The sequence below is a fragment of the Oryctolagus cuniculus genome, chromosome 8, assembly GCF_964237555.1.
Source record: "Oryctolagus cuniculus chromosome 8, mOryCun1.1, whole genome shotgun sequence".
Classification (NCBI taxonomy): domain Eukaryota; kingdom Metazoa; phylum Chordata; class Mammalia; order Lagomorpha; family Leporidae; genus Oryctolagus; species Oryctolagus cuniculus.
The window spans coordinates 70,439,353-70,456,386 of record NC_091439.1 but is presented as its reverse complement, the minus strand read 5'-3'; the positions used below and the strand labels follow the sequence as shown (position 1 = coordinate 70,456,386).

Here is a 17,034-nt window from a genome sequence, read left to right as displayed (position 1 = left end):
CTGAGATAATCATATATAACATTTGGTTCATTTCTTTGCATTACTTTCCCCTAGGCAAATGTGTGCATCCATATTCATAATAAAAAACACTTTATGGCATATATGTTTTGTAATTTTATGTTTTATAATATCTTAATATATCTTAAACATGTGTTAAATTTTTATATTTTACTTTAAGGTGTATTTTTAATATTTGTATAGTATTCAGTCACTGGTCACTCGGACTTCTTTTGTGTGTGTATTTTTTAAAGATTTATTTATTTACTTAAAAGTCAGAGTTACACAGAGAGAGAAGGAGAGACAGAGAAAGAGGTCTTCCACCTGCTCGTTCACTCCCCAATTGGCCATATTGACCATAGTTGTGCATATCTGAAGCCAGGAGCCAGGAGTATCTTCTGGGTCTCCCACACAGGTGCAGTGGCCCAGGAGTTGGGCCATCTTCTGTTGCTTTCCCAGGCCATAGCAGAGAGTTGGATTGGAAGTGGAGCAGCTGGGACTCAAATTGGTGCCCATATGGGATGCTGGCACTGCAGGCAGTAGCTTTACCAGCTACGCCACAGCACTGGCCCCTGTTCTGTGGTCTCAGAATCATCACTGAGCATAAAAACATGGAAAGAGCATAAACTCTGGAGTCGGAGCATGTGCATGTTTTAAGTCTGAGTATAACTTGTTCTGAATTTGTTACTTCATTCCTTCTGGTTTATTTATGAACTAGAGTTAATGGTGACCTTGAGTCATTTAAATACTACAAGTACTATGTAACAGCTTTTTTTAACTAAACCCACCCAGTTTATAGTGGGTACTTAGATAAATATCAGTTTTATAATAATAATTGCTGAGCATTACTCCATTTTGTAAATTTTCATTTATTTAAGAGGCGGCAAGTTAGAGATAGACAACGAGAGTCAGCAGAAAGGATATGCATTTGCAGACCCACTCCTCCAAAGCTTTTAATGGCCTGAGGAGTAGGGAACTCACTCCAGGTCTCCCGTGTGAGTGGCAGGAGCTCATTCACTTAAACTGTCGCTGCTGTCTCCCAGGGTTTGCATTAACAAAAGACTGCAATCAGGAGTCTGAGTTGGGAAGCAAACACAGCACTCCAGTGTGGGCTATGGGGTCCCCAAGTGGCATCTTAACCATGAGTCCAAACTCATACTTGTATTTTTAAAGTATGTCTTCATTTTTAATTAATAAGTAATTTGTGGATATTCATGGGGTGCAGTGTGACATTTCAACACATGTATATAATACGTAGTAGATTAGGGTGATTGGCATAGCTATCACCTTAATCATTCACCATTTCTTCCTGCTGAGGACATTCAAAATTCGTTCTACTGGCAATTTTGAAGTATTCCATTAATTTTTGGCCAAGAATAACACCAGAAATTATTTCTCCTATCCCACAGAATTCATTTACTGAACTCCGAATTCAGTCTTCATGTTTATGACTCTTGTTTTTGATCAGTTTCTACAATCATTTAAGGTACTGACGTTGAATAGACTCCAGTCATGTATGCAAACTGCACCCCCGAGTGTTTCAGCTCCTACCTGCAGCGGCAGTGTGGGAAAGCCCTTTTTCTGCACACCTTGCCAGCACTGAATATCATTGAGTGTGTCCTAATTTGCGCAACTGAAACTTTCATTGCTCTTTTAATTTTCACTTATTTAATCACTAGTGAAATTAAAATTACTTTCGAAGTTATGGTCGTCTCCTGTGCATTTTATGATTTTGGTCATTATTTAATGTTTTCTTACCAGTTTGTATGTGTTCATTACACAGTAAAGCTATCGCTACTCAGTAGAATTTCTAAACACATACTATTTGTAGCCTAGTATTTATCCTTAATTTTATTTCTCAAAGTTTTTTAACATTCACTTTTCAAAGAGAGCTATTGCAAAGACCACATTTTCATGTTGATTCCTATTTCAGCTACTTTTCTGGCTTTTCTTAGATTAGCTTTCGGGGTTCCCCATGCCTTGGTTTCTTCCTGCATCCCTTATGTCTTTGCCATCTCTCTGCCCCATATCACTGTGAGGCACACATTCGCCCAGTCTGCCGGTGGTAGGTCCCAAGTGTGTCCCCGTCATGGTGTTCTTGCCATGTCTCCACATTGCCTTTAAACATCTTCTGTGAAGCTTGGACAAGGCTCCAATATCTGATTATTCCTGATTATTCTCTTGTTTAGCACTTGGATATTTTATTTTATAATTCCTGCTTTTGATCATTTGGTCAGTTGATCAAATGTAAGTAAGTTGATCACAACTTACTTCAGAGCAGGTTGTTTTTTTTTTGTTTTTTTTTTTTTTTTTTTTTAAGATTTTATTTATTTGAAAGAGTTACAGAGAAATCTGCCTTCCCTCCGCTGGTTCAGTCCCCAAATGCCACCATCACTGGGGCCAGGCCAGGCAGAAGCCAGGAGCTTCTTCTGGGTCTCCCATTTGGTTGGCATGGATCCAAGAACCTGGTACATCTTCCTCTGATTTCCCAGTCCATTAGCAGGAAGCTGAATTGGAAGTGGAGCACCCACAGGGGATGCCAGCATCTCAGGCAGCGGCTTTATTCACAGTACATGCCCTAGAGCAGGGTTCTTGGTTTCTGCTTTCGTATGTTCCCATTTTCCCAGAGCAATGAACATTGGAAGTACTCAATGGACGCTTCTTTATTTATATAACTGTAATTGTCTGCTTCTCCTTGCTTTCCCCAAATTGCACTTACACACACATTTGTTTTTGCAGCTAAGAGAGGTGAACCATAAAGGATTTGGAACAATCATTCTGGAGTTCATTGCATTCTGTGTTCTCAGTTCTCTGATTCAATTCGTACACATCCTGTAGAGCACCAGGAGACCACTCACTCTGGAGAGCCAGCTGACTACATGGCGGGGGGGGGGGGGGACTTCCAGATTATTATTTAAAGTGCCCTAAAAGGAATTGGGCTATGCAGTCTCCAAGGTGTCCCCAAGGGTGTGGGCTTTGACAGTGAGATAGGTGGGTGGGTGGGGCCTGTGTTTGCAGCCAGCATTGTGGAGCAGACCCAGCTTATTGATTGTGTGTGACAAAGTGATGCTAACTCTGCCCAGCCAAAGTCTTCTCTATTTGGAAACTTGACTGCCTTAATGAGAAAATCCAAACTCTCTTACTTTATTTTGCTTTCCCTTAATATGAATAAATTTTTATTTATGCCCTATTTTTTGGCTTTATTTGATGATTTCACCTAAAGATTTCTAGACAGGGGCCAGTAATGTGTTATTGAGAGTTAAGCCTCTGCATGCGGTGCCGATATCTCTATGGGCATCGGTTTGAATCCCAGCGTTCCACTTCCAATCCAGCTCCCTGCTGATACGTCTGGGAAAGCAGAGGGAGATGGCCCAGGTCCTTGGGCCCCTGCACCCATGTGGGAGCCATGGGAGACCTGATGAAACTCCTGGCTTTGGCCTGGCGAGGCCCTGGCTGTTGCAGCCATTTGAGGAGTGAACCAGTTGATGGAAAATTGAAATCAATTTCTCTCTTCTCTCTCCTCCTTTCTCCTCCCTTATCCCTCCTCTTTCCCTCCCTCTTCTCTATTGGAATTTGGGGTTTTTATTGGTTCTAGCCATATAAGAAATGATTTTAATCTATAATGATTTAAAAACAATTATTTTGGAGCCAGTTATTTGGGGGCTGGTGTTGCGGCACAGCAGGTTAAGCTGCCACCTGTGATGCCGGCATCACCAGTTCGAATCCTGGCTGCCCAACTTTCCATCCAGCTCCCTGCTAATGTGCCTGGGAAGGCAGCAGATTTGGGGGGTGGGGCTTCACCATGTGGATGACCTGGATGAAGTTCCTGGTTCCTGGCTTCAGCCTGGCTCAGCCCTTGCCGATATAGCCATTTGCAGAGTGATCCAGAGGATGGAAGATGTCTCTCTCTCTCCTTCTTTCTGCTCTTCTGCCTTTCAGATAAATAAATAAATCTTTATAGAAAAAGTACAACCATTTTATGATATTTCTGTCAGTTTCCTTGAGTTAGAAATTTGTGTAGAGTTTGGCAGAGTCCTCCATGCATTAGTAGACAGTGACAGGTGTTGGGGCAGCAGGTGAATGAGGGAAGCAGGTTGGAGCTGGTCTGGCCTTGCTGGTTTTTCATATAACTGAAGGACCTGCCCATGTGGTCCTCCTACCTCCTTCCTTGTGGCATGGCAGACTCAAGGCAGTCCGATGGTTAGTACAGAGCTGGGTGCTTTAAGAGAGCATTAGAAGTGAACCAAGTGGGGCTGGTGCCGTGGCACAGTAGGTTAATCCTCCAGCATCCCATATGGGCACTAGTTCTAGTCCCGACTACTCCTCTTCTGATCCAGCTCTCTGCTGTGGCCTGGGAAAGCAGTAGAAGATGGCCCAAGTCCTTGGACCCCTGCACCCGCCTGAGAAACTTAGAAAAAGCTCCTGGCTCCAGACTGGTGCAGCTCCAGCTGTTGCGGCCATTTGGGGAGTGAACCAATGGAAGGAAGACTTCTCTCACTGTCTGTAACTTTACCTCTCAAATAAATAAATAAAATCTTAAAAAAAAAAGAAGAAGCGAACCAAGTGAGAGCTGCGTTGCATTTTTTGATCTCATCTCTAAAATGAAATAGCTTTACTTAATGCTGTGACCAAACACACAGGTGAGGCAGTATAAATTCTAACCCGTGGTGGCAAGAGTGTCAGAGTTCCGCTGTCAGAAGCTGGTACCACGGTCGTCTTCGCAGAGTGTAACCTGCCACCATCCCGCCTGTGACCCCAGCCACTTAGAGTGCCCCAACATGCGCATGCACACTCACTGCTGCCCTCAAAGCCCCAAATCTCATTCCATGGCTGCAGTTGCAAGAAGTCCGGGATCTTCTCTTCTAAATCAAGTGCAGGTACAGATAGGAAGCCTTGAATGTTGAAAAGCTTTGAACTAAAGCTTCTTCCAAAAACCTTTGAACTGAAGAACTGAAGAACTGAGTTCTCTGCCTTTCACACATCCAGCATTCAATGAGAAAATTCTGTAGCTCTTCCTGTTCAGAGATGAGAGATGGTTATGTTCTATAGCAAAAGCCAATCTGAAACCCAGACTGCCCATTGCCATATCTGTAGTTAGCACTCAGTCTGCTTCCTGGGAATTTGTTATTTGTCACTCTTGGCTCCCCCATGCCACCCCATACCTGCATCCCATGCTCTGGTTTCTGTCGTATGAATCATCAGTCTTTCCCCCAAAATCATGCCCCCCCCCCCTTTTTTGACAGGCCGAGTTAGACAGTGAGAGAGAGAGAAAGAAAGTTCTTCCTTCCATTGGTTCACCCCCTAAATGGCCACTATGGCCAAAGCTTCACCGATCTGAAGCCAGGAGCCAGGTGCTTCCTCCTGGTCTCCCATGCGGGTGCAGGGCCCAAGCACTTGGGCCATCCTCCACTGCCTTCCCGGGCCACAGCAGAGAGTTGGACTGGAAGAGGAGCAACTGGGACAGAACCCGGCATCCATATGGGATGCTGACGCCGCAGGCAGAGGATTAACCAATGAGCCATGCACCGGCCTCAACATGCCCTATGTTATAGCTGACTTTTTTTCACACCTCAGTCTTCTTCCCATGCGTGGAAGTTTAGGGGTCCAAGCTATTTTATATTTTAAATTGTCTTTGTTTTCTTTCATCTGCAACTGGGACATTTGAAAAAAACTATTTGAGGGCTTTTTATGTCTCAATTTACAATCCAGCCCATTAGCAAAAGCCACATCCCCAAATGTTCAAGATAATCACGTATGGACCAGCGATTCCGAGTCCCTGTAAGGCAGTGGTGGGACAGCACCCTGAAGGTTCTTAGCAGGCCTTTGTGCTGAGGGGAGGTGCGCTGCTGTGCCCTGAAGATCCTTCGAGGTGGGCATTTTGTTCTGCAGATGCTGGTGAAGATGCTTGTGTCCTAACTTGGATTTTTTGAGTCAGCGCCAAGCTTTGACTCCTGACTTCAGCTTCTTGCTGGTGAAGGCATTGAGAAGCTGTGTTGCTGACTTAAGTGATTAGATTCCTGTCCCCTACTTTGGATGCCTAGATTGAGTTCCTGACTCATAGCTTTAGCCTGGCTCAGTCCAGCCCCACCCCATTCTAGATGTTGTAGTAGACAGTTTTGAGAGTGACATAGCTTTCTCTCTTTCTCTCTCCCTCCCTCCTCCCCCCCTCCCTCCCCCTCTCCCCCTCTCTTTCTCCCCCTTCCTCCCCTTCACCCCCCTTCACCCTCCCTCTCTGAGCCAGGAAGGGCAATGTTCTGCCTTCTAGTTCATTCCCTAAATGGCTGCAACAGCCAGGACTGGGCCGAGCTAAGTTAGGAGCCAGGAATTACTTGTGGGTCTTCCATGTGGGTACAGGTGTCCAAGTACTTGGACTGGCTTCCTTTGCTTTTCCAGGCACATTAGCTGGAACTTGAACTTGATGGCAGAGTCCCAAGCAGTGGCTTATCCCACTGCACCACAGCAGCAGTGCCTGTCCCACAGCCGCACCCTGATGCTGTTTCTTATTTTGAGACTGTTTTGCTTTCTGGAAGGACAGGGAATGCAAGATGTTTTACATTCAAAGTCAGAAAGTTTGTGTTGTTTTTTCTTTATAGTTGCTCTAAATTTTGCTGAAAACTGGTTTGTTTCTTAACTCATTTGTCTGTGCACATCTTAGAAGTAGCAAAAGGAAGCCAGGTGTTCCCATCTCTTTTCTGCTTGTCAGTATCCTTAGCTAGATCCTTAGAGTTCACTGGGTGCATTTTATGTGTGGGCAGCAGTTGTGCTACATTTGCTGCCCTTGTGTACCCAGAGTCTCTGCCTTCCAATAACATAATCCCAATTTCTGTGAAGTTCACACATTTAAACTCCGGGAGGCTCATCTGCTTCTACTGACATGTGTCTTGGGCACTTCTGGCTGCCATCTGCTCTCTGATCACGAGGCCAGTGCCACATGTTTGGAGTATTTTTCTTTTCTCCATTCCTGCTGTCTTTTTTTTAAGATTTAATTTTTATTTATGTGAAAGCTGGAGTTGTAGAGAGAGAGGGGAGACAGAAAAAGAGAGCACAAATGAACTTCCATCTGCTGGTTCACTCCCCAGATGGCCGCAATGGCTGAGGCTGGGCCAGGCAGAAGCCAGGAACTTCTTCCAGGTTTACTACATAGGTACAGGGGCCCAAGTTCTTGGGCCATCTTGCACTAGTTTCCTGGGTGCATTAGCAGGGTGCTGGATCGGAAGTGGAGCAGCTAGGTCTTGAACCAGCAAACACATGGGATGCCAGTGTTGCAGCTATGGCTTAAACCGCTATACCACAATGTCAGTCTCTGTATTTGTTTTTAAAATATATTTTTATTTTGGGGGCCAGCATCATGCTGTAGTAGGTGAAGCCACCAGTCTGTGATGCCAGCAGCCTGTATAGGCACCATTTTGAGTCCTGGCTGCTCCACTTCTGATCCAGCTCCCTGCTAATGGCCTGAGAAAAGCAGCAGAAGATGGCCCAAGTGCTTGGGTGCCTGCTACCATTGTGGGAGACCCAGAAGAAGCTCTTGGCTTTGACCTGGGCCAGCAATGGCTGTTGTGACCATTTGGCAGTGAACCACTTTCTTTCTCCTTCTCTCTCTATAAGTCTGACTTTCAAATAAATAAATAAATCTTTAATATATATTTTTATTTGTAATTGGCACACAGTAATTATATATATTTATAGGGTATGAAGTGACATTTCAATACATGCATTTATGTGTGTAATAATCAAATCCAGGAATTACGCTTTTTAATTATATTGTCTCAGTTTTTTATTCCAGTTATCTTGCTTTTTAACAAGTAACTAATTCTTACTGGCATAACATAGCTGAAACAGTTTCATAGACTCGTGGTTTCTGCTGGTCCAGGGTCTCTTGTGCATTTACAATCCGGTGTCAGGAGTTGGAGTGGTGAGAAGCTAAAGCAGCCAGGACCTGCCTGGCATATCTTCACTCACGGAGTCTCGAGGCTTTCTTGTTTTTTCTCATTGGGTAGTTTGGTCCTTCTAGCAATGTAGTTCCCCTGGATAGTCAGATTGCTGAAGTGAAAAGATTACAGTGGCCGGCGCCGCGGCTCACTAGGCTAATCCTCCGCCAAGCGGCGCCGGCACATTCTAGTCCCGGTCGGGGCGCCGGATTCTGTCCCGGTTGCCCCTCTTCCAGGCCAGCTCTCTGCTGTGGCCAGGGAGTACAGTGGAGGATGGCCCAGGTGCTTGGGCCCTGCACCCCATGGGAGACCAGGAAAAGCACCTGGCTCCTGGCTCCTGCCATCGGATCAGCGCGGTGCGCCAGCCGCAGCACGCCGGCCGCGGCGGCCATTGGAGGGTGAACCAACGGCAAAGGAAGACCTTTCTCTCTGTCTCTCTCTCTCACTGTCCACTCTGCCTGTCAAAAAAAAAAAAAAAAATTACAGAACGTGTATTTTAGTAACTAGGGTGGGACCTTAATCAGATGTTGTGACATTGTCTTGGGATTTATATGATGTCACTTTGCTGCAGTCATAAGCTCACCCAGATTCAAGGACAAGGAACCTGTCAGTAGGAGTGTGCTTAATGACACATTGTAATGTCAGGTGTTGTGGAACAGCATTTTATTTTATTTTAAAGATTTATTTATAGTGCTTGCTTCATATATACTAAATTTGGAAAGGTTTATTTATTTATTTGACAGTCAGAGTTACACAGAGAGAGAAGGAGAGGCAGAGAGAGAGAGGTCTTCCATTCTCTGGTTCACTCCTCAATTGGCCGCAAGGGCCGTAGTTGTTGCGCTGATCCAAAGCCAGGAGACAGGAGCTTCTTCCAGGTCTCCCACGTGGGTGCAGGGGCCCAAGAACCTGGGCCATCTTCCACTGCTTTCCCAGGCCATAGCAGAGAGCTGGATCAGAAGTGGAGCAGCCAGGACTCAAGCTGGCGCCCATATGGGATGCCAGCACTGCAGGCGGTGGCTCTACCTGCTACGCCGCAGAGCCGGCCCCGCGGAACAGCATTTTAAACCTCCACCTAGAGTACCTGCATTCCGTACAGAAGTGCTGGTTTCAGTTCCTGCTACCGTACTTCTGATCTGACTTTCTTCTCATGCATCCTGGGAAACAGCTGGTGATAGTTCAAGAGCTTAGGCTCCTTCTTCCCAGATGGGAAACTGAGTTATGTTTCTGGGCTCCTGACTTGAGGCTGGCCTAAGCCTGGCTGTTGTGTGCATTTGAGAAGTGGAAGATCTACCTCTCTCTGTCTCTGTCTCTCTTGCTCTGCCTTTCAAGTAGATGAAAATAGGTAAGTGGACATCCCCCTTTTACCCCCTGGCACCAACACCATCAAAGAAAAAAAAAGTGTATAAGAACATTAGGGATGGAAGAGATGTTATGGGCATGTTTGCAAAACACAGTCTGCCTATACTTTGTATCCTGGTTAACTCTAAAGTTGGCAGACAATAGATCCAGATGTTGATAGAGATGTAGAACCTTTGATGCTAAAAACTTAACATCTTTATTTTCATTCTCACATTTTGCTAGTTAAATATCCAGTGAATTTTGAGTTATAGCATTTAATGGCAATCTAAGTTGGTTGTTTTTCTCTTAGCAAAGCCAAAATTGTGATTGTGGGTGGTACATGTTTTAAGTGGTATCAAATTCTCAGGCATGCAGAATTTATGAATGGTAATAGTTTTCACTAGCCAGCTATTGAAACCTTGTGTTTTTGTAAGAAAAGAGGAAAACTGTCCCTTAAAAATGAGGAGAAATGACATTTCTTCCTGAAATCTAGCTCTGCATAAGTATTGGCAGATTGTGCCAGTGATTCTTAAAATCAATCTTTTAAGGTATCAAGAACCATATGGTTGAGCTTCATGAATATGAGCAGTGAAAACTTCTTTTATGGCGACGAAAGTGCAGCTGCCAACGTCTCCTTTCTTCTTGGCCACATCAGCGTAGTTTATCTTCCGTCACTACATATGTGGGCCACGTGTAGCTTTGGAAAATATTTGACTGCTTCGGATGTTTAGTCTGCATAGGCTGGGCTCTGTTCACTGCCTCTTATTATTTTCGTTTCCCCTTAGCTTTCAGCAGCAACATTGTGCAGCTTGGTCTTGTGAGAGCCAGGTATGCAGCGTCTTGGGAAAACCAAGGACCAGAAAGCTGGTACCTGTGTGAAGCCCAAGTGCGCCTTCACAGGGTTACCAAGGGACCAGGTTCCATGGAGCCTGCTTGAAAGGATCAAAGGTGGTAAAAAATGAAGGGAGAGTGCCAGAATCAGTCCTCCCAGTTCATGAGAATTACTGTACCTAACAAAGCACACCACTTTGTGGCCGCCAATTTAGCCTTTGACAATGAAAATTCAGTTATTGCAAAATTGAAGGCAGTGTTTCTTAGTGAATCATTAACTAATAAGAACGATGTTCTAGAATACAGCCAAAGCGTGGATAGAGTGGAATCAGTTACACTAGAATAAGTTTCAACACGGGCTTGTTTGTTCCATGTAATTACCATAATTGTACCTCAGTGACTCACCCTCAGGGCAAATCCTGGGTGCTATAACATGAATTCAACCTAGAAGCTTGATACAATTGGTAATAGGTTTGCTCTTTTAATTAACACCTGATTTTTAAGACTGTTGAACTATCTTTCATACAAGAGAAATTAAATCATTAAGGAGGTAGTAAACCTGTAAAAGCAGCATACAGCAAAGATAACATGAAAAACATTGACGGGACAGGTGTTTAGCCCATATCCAATTTTGGAGTGCCTGGGTTCAATTCTTGGCTCTGGCTCCCAACTCCAGTTTCCTGCCAATGAACCTGGGAGGCCGTGGTGCCGGCAGTTCATGTAATTAGATTCCTACCACCCACTTAGAAGACCTAGATTTCATTCCCAGCTCCTGGCTTTGGCCCTGACCCAGCCCCAAGCATTGTGGGCATTTGGAGAGTGAATTGGCAGATGGAAGCTCTGTTTGTCTATTTTGGTCTCTTTACCTCTTTCTCCCTCCAAAACAAGAAAAAACATTGAAAACTGAATTATAAAAATAGTAGATGTGGGTAGATTATTGGAATGTCAGGTTTTGCTAAAAATATTTTAAGACTGGAGCTGGCTTTGTGGCACAGAGGGGTAGGTCACTGTCTGCAACGCCAGCATCCCGTATCAGCACCGTTCATTCTTGATTGCTTCGTTTCTGATCCAGTTTCCTCCTAATGCATATGAGAAAGCAGTGGATATGGCCAACTTCTTGGGTCCCTGCCACCCATGTGGGAGACCCAGCTGGAGTTCCTGGCTTCTGGCTTCAGTGTGGCCCATTTCTGGCCATTTGGGGCCTGAAATGGCAGATGGAAGATATCTTTTTCTCCCTATTTCTCTGTCAAAGACATTTTAAAAAAAGTAAAATCATTTCAGTTGATTCTTTTTGCATCTGAGTGTACAATGAAAGATATGTACCAATGTGTTTTTGTTATTTAGTTTGTCCTTACTTATTCTTGCAAATTAAACGTGTCCTTCATTTCCTTTAAGAGGGATTTAAATGTCGTATTTACTAGTTTTCTTACCAGATTCTAGAGCTTATTTCAAAGGGGGCTGGTGACTGACTCATTGATGATCATGGTGGTAATGGTGTTAAGTACATAAGTTCATTGTACAGGTTCCTGTAAGCCAGAATTTAGTAATGATTTACAAGTAAAACTTTTAGGCCTTTATATTATTTTGCTTGCCTCATAAGCATTGCTCCCTCCCAGCCTCTGTTCCACAACTCAGAGCTTAGCCCTGTGCTTCCTACAACTGCTCAGTGGGCTCTTCGTTGCTGGTGGCACAGGTCCTCTCCTTGTCTACTGACACTCCATGCACTGCTGTCCCTGTGCAAGCTCTAGGGAGTTGGCTGACACTCCTTGTACAGAAGAAAAAGCCTATCATAGCTGGACCTCTTTCTGGAATGAATCCCCTCTGTCCCTCTCCTAGACCCTATTTGCGTTCACTAGGGGATTAGGTGCTTGTTTTATTGTCACTTATGCTTTGCTCTTGCTATGCTTTTATTACTATGCATTATAGATTTTTGTGTGCTATTTGGAGGTAGTGGTTGTGTCTTATTTATTTTTGTATGTAATAGACGCCTGGCATAAATTAGATAACATTATTTCCTAAGGCATGAGCGACTGAGTGAAATCATGGCCCTATTTGAGTTTCAGTTGAGTGTGCAATCTTTAATCAGCTGTCCTTTTTCTTGTTGATCCCTCCTTCTTGCCAGGACAGAACAGTGCCACTCACTGCAGGGATTTGCAGGCTAGCGAGATGGAGAGAGGGCTTGCACGCGCTAGTGTCTGTGTGCAGCCTGCAGCACTCTGTGCTGCCTTCATGGTTCTTCCCTTCCAGAGTGTGAGGCTGATCCGTCTTCACTGTCGAGGTGTTTGTTTAAGGAAGACTCTGAGTGTGCCAACAGCGTGTAAGTCATAGCTCCTGATTTCAAGTAAGGCGTTGTCTACTAGAAAAGGGAAGACAGACAGGTGTCTGTTGTGACTCGAGAATACTGTGTGTTTCAGTGAAGTGCAGAAAGAATGTGAAGGCCGTTTTGAGATAGGGAGATTACCCTGGCTGGCTTATCAGGTAGATCTTTAAGAAGAATGGTTTGAGTCGAAGTTGTGATTCATTTCAGCTCACATGTTTTGAATTCCTTGACCAATGGGCTGTGCAGAAAAATTTGCTGCCTTAAATTCCTGTAAAGAATAGTCTGTGGTAGTGTAATATTTATATATGCAATCTTGATAAAATATTGTGTAGGTGAGGTAGAGGAGTATCAAGCTTATTTTCTTTCAAGTGGTTGCACTTGTAATGAAGTCCTTTGAGTAGTGGTGTGTTGCCCTGTGCTAATGGGAGCTGACTGGGAACGCCTGGGACTACCAGGCTGCAACACAATCGATTCAGGTTTAAACCAGCCGGTTTGCTTTCCTGCAGTGGGACCAGTACTTGGTGCTTTTGCTTTTCTTACAGGTTTTAAAAATAGGTTCATTTATGTATTTGAAAGGCAGAGTTACAGAGAGAGAGGTCTTCCATCTGCTGGTTCACTCCCTAAATGGCCCCAAAGATCAGGGCTTGGCCAGGCCAAAACCAGGAGCCTGGAACTTCATCCAGATCTCTCATATGGGCCCAAGCACTTGAGCCATCTTCCACTGCTTCCCAGGTGCGTTAGCAAGGAGCTGGATTGGAAGTGGAGCTGTGCTGTTCAAAACAGCACTTGTATGGGTGCCACAGTCACCAGCTGTGGCTTAACCTGCTGTGCCACAGCTCCAGCCCCTGCTTTACTTAAAACTTAATTTAGTCTGCATAGTTTATGTTTGATTATCAACTGTTAAAAAAACAACCTACAGTGACACTAAGAGCTGGAAAATGTGACTCTTTATTACAATTTGGACAATATTTTCTGCTAAGTTTACTCCAAGTAAAAGTATTCCAGTGTGTTTATTTGAACAATAGAAATGGCAGCTGTCCTGGATAAATGCATTCAAATGTTTAAGCCGTCAGGCAAACTCATGATGAGTCTCAGGTTCCAACAGTCTTAGGAAAGCAGCAGCACTTACTTTCAAAGATCACTCCTCCTTGAGTCATGAGCTCTCGGGGCTGAGCTCTTATCAGAACAACGTGCCACCAGATGATGTAGCTTCTGGCAGAGGGGATCCAGCACACATGACCCACACTAGCAGAATCCCGGCGGGCAGTGTTAGGAATAATAAAAAGGGTAAGCGAAATTCACATCCTATTTCCAGTGTTCTGTGCCTCTTTTCTTCTCAACACAAACAAAATTATTCACAGGTTAACAGCAAGTGGGGTCTAAAAAGCACGAGGAGAATACAGTAATGCAATGAACTGAAAAATGGATGTAACTGCCTTGGGCATTTCCAAAAGAACTCATTTGAGAACTGACTTTGTAAAGAAAAGCACTTCAATAATTTCGTTCATTTTTGTTGTCCTTAAAGAGAGGTTGCTAACTTTAGAAAGGAAGGGATATGTCTCCTTTTTATCAGAGTTCCAGGTAGAAATTCAACAGTTAGATGCGTGGCAGAAATTTCCAGTCAACTTTTTATCTTGCAATTTCTGTTTACGTTATTGGACTATTCCAGCAGTTTGTTCCATGGAAGGACGAGGCTCCTGGCTTTGGATCAGCACGATGCGCCGGCCGTAGAGCGCCGGCCGTGGCGGCCCCTGGAGGGTGAACCAACGGCAAAAGGAAGACCTTTCGCTCTGTCTCTCTCTCTCACTGTCCACTCTGCCTGTCAAAAATAAAAAAAAAAAATAAAATAAAATAAAAAACAGTCGATGTTAATGTGCAGCATGGTCTAAGAACCACTAACCCAAGACAATGCATATTTCAGCCACCATGTATTTGTTTGACTTCAGTGTCTGCAACCCTCACGCCCACCCACTTGTTGCTTAAACACCGAATATGTCTTTTTTTTTTTTTTTTTTTTTGACAGGCAGAATGGACAGTGAGAGAGAGAGACAGAGAGAAAGGTCTTCCTTTGCTGTTGGTTCACCCTCCAATGGCCGCCACAGCCGGCGCGCTGCGGCCGGTGCACCCCGCTGATCTGAAGGCAGGAGCCAGGTACTTCTCCTGGTCTCCCATGGGGTGCAGGGCCCAAGCACTTGGGCCATCCTCCACTGCACTCCCGGGCCACAGCAGAGAGCTGGGCTGGAAGAGGGGCAACCGGGACAGAATCCAGTGACCCTACCAGGACTAGAACCCGGTGTGCCGGCGCCACAAGGCGGAGGATTAGCCTACTGAGCCGCGGCGCCGGCCTGAATATGTCTTAATCAGGGGAACTTTCCATTCACTGTTCCTTCTGTTTGAAACGCTCTCCCTTAGGAGAGCATGGCTGGCTGCTTTTCACTATTCCAACCTCTGCCTCAGTAGAACTTTCCTTAAGTTCTCTGTCTGAAACTTTCTTTCCTCCAGCCTACTTTTTACCTATATGATGTTGTCAGGTTCGTTTGTTTTTCTTTTTCCTACTGGAATGAAGTCTCAGATGATAGACACCTGGCCTATCTGGTTCGCCATCATATTCCCAACACTTAAAATCAAGCACATCACATGGCAATGGCTCAATAAGTATCTTGTGAATCCATGAACAATATGCAGATTAAGCAGGCTTGTAGCAGAGCAGGTGTTTGGCACAATAGTTAAGTTGATGCGTGGGACATGAACACCTCATGTCAGAGTTCCTGGTTTGAGTCCTGGCTCCTTTGCTGCCAATCCAGCTTCCAGATAATTCACACCTTGCAAGACAGCTGGTGATCACTCAAGAACATGGGTTCCTGTCACCCATGTGAGAGACCCTTGTTGAGATCCCAGCTCCTGGGTTTGTCTTAATCTAACCCCAGTGATTGTGGGCATTTGGGGTAATGAAACGGCAGATGGAAGGCCTGTCTCTGCCTTTCAAATAAATAAATAAAATTATTTTTAAAATAAAAATGAGAATTAAAGGCATGAGTAGAAATGTCAACAGAGAAGTATACAGGAAATGGGGCAGCCCTGGCACTGAATATGGTCAGGATTGTCTCTGTGCGGTGTGTCTGTGTCCTGCTGTTGCCATATTGCCTTGGGGGATCCATGTACCAGTTTGTCTTCCCTCACCAACTGAGAACAGAGACTGTGGTGCAATGTGCGAGGCCCACAACAGGTACTTAGGATGTGTTTATCGATTGACAACATAGTGTACATGCAAAATATTTCACAAGCATTAGAACTGATAATTAAGGTTATGAACTGCATTTCTCAGTAATTTAAGCTGAAATAGTTTTTAATAGAATTAAGCAACAACATGAGAATATCCTAAGCCAACTGGTGGAGTGTGATATTTTGCACGCTTAGGAAATTAAGAAAACGTTGTTGGCGCCAATGAGTCTGAGTACTGGCGTCCAGCTGATGAGTGGCTTGTCATTGAACGGGGTTTTCATCACTCACTTGGGACTTTTATACATTATTTACTCTTTTGCTATCTTTTCAATAGTTGCTATTCAGATAGATGCATTTTCCAGTAACACCTGATATGCATTTTAAAATGTAGCTTTTAATTGATGTTGATTGCCAGTAAACCCAATGATAACTTTTCATCAGTGTGCTTTGAACTTTGTTGTTCTACCCCAAAGAACTTACCGAAATCTTTGGGCCCATAAATATTTAAAATTCTCTATGTTGAGGCCCTATTGGTCGCACGGGTACTCTTGTCGTAATTGTAGCGCTCGAATCCTATTTAAAGTTCCTGTATCAGATTGTATCCTGATGCAGAAGCCCTACAGTAGTATTACATGGAATTTTACCTGGTGGTGAGTAGGTCTTTCACAAGGAAACCTGCACAGATGAAATGGACATATTTTCATTGCCTCATTTTCTATCACAGTAGAAAGAGGAGTTGGTTGTTCAGACAGAAATGCTTTTTGGGTCCCAGAAAATTGGACTGAAATGCAGTGTTATCTCGTCAGTGGGAGCTTGGGAACTCCACATGCTTTTTCCCCTCTGTGTTTAGGAGGAAACACTACCCGGACAAGTTAAGCCATGTGTCACATTTCTAAGAAGGAGACAGAAAGCAAGCAGTCTTGATACGAGTGTCCTAGCACCCAAAGAAATCTTCCTTACCCTGATTTGTCTCTGCATTCCCACCTACTTGGATCTGGTTCTGTACAGACTTAAGTGTTACTCCGTAGGAATGAAGGTTAGCAGGAGGTCATTCTGTGAAGAGACGCAGAAGTGTGGAAACGCTGCACACGGCTTTTCCAGTGAACATGTGGTTTGGTGTGTCAGGAGAGTGCTATGTGGGATTTGCATCCTGGGCGAAGGGGAAGTGAAACTGAAAGCGTGGGCCCAGGTCAGGAGGGCGCAGAAGGCTGTGTTCTCTGCTAAGGAGTCTGAGCTCTGTGTTGTCAGCAAGAAGAGGTGTCGATAAAAACATCTTAAAAACGGAACGATAATGCAGAAGATTGGTGGAGGAGAAGGGAAAGTGCTGACAGGGAGACTAGGTTGTGATAATTTGGTTAAGGTTATGTAAAGGCTAAGCCTGAATTTTGGTAGGAAGGG

The 17,034-nt window shown here is 44.4% G+C and overlaps 1 protein-coding gene across 3 annotated transcripts in view; it reads left to right on the top strand.

The window, feature by feature from the left end:
* Nucleotides 1-17,034, top strand: part of BMPR1B (bone morphogenetic protein receptor type 1B) — a 447,531-nt gene that overhangs the window by 234,068 nt on the left and 196,429 nt on the right. Inside the window, exon 1 of one of the 3 annotated variants that reach the window (XM_051819553.2) lies at nt 9,154-9,267. The exons of the other annotated variants lie outside the window; for them this stretch is intronic. The gene's annotated coding sequence lies outside the window, so the exon portion shown is untranslated. Of the gene's footprint in view, nt 1-9,153; nt 9,268-17,034 lie in introns of those variants that run through there. 3 annotated transcript variants of the gene reach the window in all.